The sequence below is a fragment of the Taudactylus pleione genome, unplaced genomic scaffold (assembly GCF_031769625.1).
Source record: "Taudactylus pleione unplaced genomic scaffold, aTauple2 ptg000518l, whole genome shotgun sequence".
NCBI lineage: Eukaryota > Metazoa > Chordata > Amphibia > Anura > Myobatrachidae > Taudactylus > Taudactylus pleione.
In genome coordinates, this window is record NW_028284920.1 from 11,660,380 (window position 1) to 11,664,752 (window position 4,373).

Sequence of the window (4,373 nt, forward strand, 5' to 3'; positions counted from 1 at the left end):
CAGAGCATGCACATCATGGGATTGAACAACAGATTAGGCATGCCTAACATTGACTATCACTGGAGGATCTCTGGATGGGAAAAGGGGTGTTAATCCAGAAGCCAACATCTACCGTTCAAGGCTTTTGTACTCTGATTGTCCGGTAAGCAATCTGTACATCCACTTTTACTGTGTTTTATTTTCACAATGTGAGTTTGATTTTAAATTTTGACTTTCATGTGGTTAAAATGGTATTACACTAGAACGCTTTTTCTATTTTGTTGGGCACATTCATTTCTGAGACATTGATGAGAGGAAATCTTGTCTTTTAGAGGAGAAGGCTCCATCCGTGCATTCCATAGAGCAATACCAAAAGGGAACTCAGAAGCAACCCTTGAAAGTGTGTGCCCTTCGTCATATCAGAGGCCGATCCAAGGGGGTGGTAGTTTAGGGCAATTGCTGACAGCTTCATCATCATTTAACTGGTGCCATTAATAGTGATTGACAAATCTTTCACATCCTGTAAATCTACACAAATACAAATTATGAAAGCTGATCTTGATTGACTTGTGGGGGTTTGTTTCTACCAAATTAATTTACAGGCCCAAACGTAATAGGTTGAGAGTTTAGAAAATGTAAGAGTTTAGCAGTAACCTCTCACATTGGTCGAGTTTTATCTTCAAAATGGGAAAACATCTGAATGAGATTTTAAATCATGAGAGTTTTTTGAGTCTGAAAAACATGTGAGTTTTCTCTGCTGCTTTGTTCTCAGACTCTATTACTTTGGCCTAGTTTAAAAAGTGTGAGAAAAGTCTTACATTTTCTAAACGCTCACCCTATTACATTTGGCCCACAGTGTGTTTTTTCTATGTAAGTGTATTTCTTCTATGCAGGAGTGTATTTCTTCTATGTAATAGTCATTTTTTTCTTCTAATATTTTTCCTCTTACAAAACCCATGCTTACTACATTAATAATAACAAATTACTGTGCTCAACCCAGCCTTAGCTAATATCTGTAATCTCTCGCTCTGCACTGACATCTCTGGGCTGGGTTCACTGAGATGCCCGAGACACTGCCATAGCACTCCCTTGAGACGGCCTTTTTTGCGCTGACTTCATGCTACCTACCAGGAAATCTCATGGCTTTTACAAGAGACCTTATTCACAACGACGATCTCATGCACCCTAGGGGTTTCTCTGAATTTTCGTCCATGTGCAGTAGCCAAAAATCGCTCAACTGTGCAAACATCTACACCGCATCTACATCTAAATCCCGCCCTCTGCATCATTATTCTTTGGAGCTAGAAATTTTTATTTCTATTTAAATATATACTTTATACAATATAATTTTTTAAAATTACAACATATTTTAACCATCTTGTCATATAATAAGATACATATAATAAATAGTCAGACTTGTTAGTAACTCTGATATAATGTTTACTGCTGAAGACAAAGTAACAATCTGAGTAGCCACCTGTGAACTTGATACTATTTTTTACACATCAACTAATCCTTTTATTCATTTTATTTAACTTGTTATTTACATACTAACTAGTACTTTTAAAACCCCAATAAAATGTATAACATCATATAAACACCAGAAGTTAATACAAGTAGAACTTTTTGTTTCTTTGAACAATATCCCACTGTCCAATTAAATGAGAGGCAGAGGTATAAAAGGACATCTTGACCACCAACCAGACACCTTGAAAGAGTCACGTATCAGTGACGAAATGCATTGGTGAAACCTGGTTTACAATATGTCAACACATTGACATCACAACACGTGTGATGGGGAAATGCCGGGATACCTAACTCCGGAGAAGACTGGCAAGATCAGCAAAAGATATTATATTTTATTATTATGTGTTTCTATATAAAGTGGTTGAAAAATTAAAGCCAGAAAACTTCATTAAAACAAACACACTTGTGATCACTGTTTGTGTTTCGCCATCATTTGACCAATCAGAGAATGTCAGCAGGCCTAAATTGAGATCATGAGTGCTCTTTTTGACATATTTAAAGTGCCTTCTTTTCAGAAATTGTAAGCACTTAAGCCTCTGACCTGCCTTGGCAAAGAAAACATTGTTTGGGTAATCACGCTTGTAGTAGAGGGGTATTCTAGAAGACAGATTGCTGAAAGGATCAGCTGTAATGTGTCTGCTGTTGTCAGTAAACTTGCCAAATATAAGAACACTGGATCTACTGATGATTTGTCCAGATCTGGGAGGCCAAGGGAGAATTTGACACATCAAGATCACATTTTGTAGTGCATTAGCCTAAACTATTGTCATTTGACATCTAATTGGTCTCTGAATTATCAGAAAACAAATCTAAATTTAATGTTTTCAGTGTGTCAACATATATTGTGCCTCAAAGGCTTTAGAAGATTGGTCTCAAAGGACGGATGATGAGAAGAAAATTTCAAAGGGTGCACCAGCTGTAATGGGCAAAGGAGCATGAATAAATTTTCTCCAGAGGGTCTAAGTGTGACTTTGAAGCATCCAGTAAAAGTCATGGTAAGGGGATGTACGTCAGCCACTGGATAAGACATCTTTTAATTGAAGAGGAATAATGAACACAGCTAACTATATCACACGCCATAGGGCAAAAGTCATGAAGAATTGATTCACTTAGTGTAACATCAGGTTGCTGAAATGGCCTAGACAGTCCCTTGATCTTAACAAAATTGAAAATATGTGGCTCAAGGTTGTGTATGAGATGTCACAGAGTTAGTCGGAGACGTTCCCTGGTCAGGCTCAGGAGCGGGTAGTGAAGTAGCAGAATGATGAAATTGAGGTGGTCAAATGTAAAATCTTCTCCTAGGTCGTTCCTAGAAGCATGGACCTGGAGAGCCGAAATATCAGAAGTACCAAAGTGTTAGAACAGAGAAAACCCCAGCAACTGAGAGAACTTGGGATTCTGGTATGTAGGTCTCGGAATGAACAGGCTGGCTGGCCCTGAGAATTATAGCCGGGTGGTTTTGACACTGGCCGACAGGCAATGACTGGAAATATAGGCCAAGCTGGACTTGACAATGAAGTAACCAGCTAGAACCAGGGATAATGGCCGAGCTGGACTTTGCATAGTAGTAACCAGCTGATACCAGAGAGAATGGCTGAGCTGGACTTGGCCTTGTAATAACTGGCTAGCACCAGAGATAATGGCTGAGATGGACTTGGCGTAGTAATACCCGGCTGATACCGGCGAGAATAGCCGAGCTGGACTTGGTGTTGTAATAACCGGCTAGCACCAGAGTTAACAGGCAAGCTGGACTTGGCGTAGTATTAATCGGCAGGTACCAGCAAAAATAGCTGAGCTGGAACTGGCGTAGTAGTAACCGACTGGTCAAAACAGCAAACACTCTGAAGGAAAACTACAGACGGGGATGCTGGAGCATAGGAATGAAACTAGAAGCAACATTGCACAGGCAATGGTCCAAATCCCAGAGATCCCTTATATACCTATTGCTAAGCTGTGATAGGCTGGAATGCTTCAGCTGACCTACAGTGAGCTATTGGTTAAGACAGTATCAATCATGTGATCAGAACAGCATGGTGGAGCCCTTTGTTTGAATCTACCTGGAAGCCCCTGGACCCACTCTGCGCATCCCAGAGAAGACAGCCACCAGCAGGAGCTGCAGAGCAATAAGAAAGGCACCCGCCGCAGCCGGGGGGCCATGTTATGTAGTGGGTGATGGCTGCAGTGAAAGGCCACAAGGCATGAAAAGAGGCAGCCATGGGTGGGAGTCGGGGAGCATGGCAGATGGCAGCCATGGCTGGGGCCAGGATGCGTGGCTGCCATCAGATACTACCTGACAGTACCATTATTTGTGGGTTGCCTCCGGTAACCTACCAGGTTTCTGTGAGCACTTGGAATGAAAACTGCAAACTAATCTGGGAGCATGTACATAAGAGGCATCAGTCTAAGATCTTTCTTTGGGGCCATAACCCTTCCAATCGATGAGAAATTGGAGGTGTCCATAACGATATCGTAAATCCACTATTTTTTCAACTTCGAATTCTGCACCACTGGGGGTTGAATTTGTGGAGTTCTGGGCTGAGACCTGTTGAATTTATTCAGGATCAATGGTAGTAATAAAAAAAATAGAAGGCATTAGGTATCCGAAGATGTGTGGCAATTTTAATTTGTCCACCACAGAACTAATAACCCGTTCAATAGGGAAGGGGCCCATGAAGCGAGGTGCTAGTTTCATGGTTGGAACTTTGAGTCTTAGGTTTTTGGTTGAAAGCAAAACGCGGTCACAAGGCTTGAACTTGGGTATCACAGAGCGTGAGGCATTTTTAAAGATGAGTGTATTTTCCTCCAAATTTGCGGCAAGTGCTGTAAAGCAATATTTGCTGCAGGGACATCAGCTGTGGGCATAAACA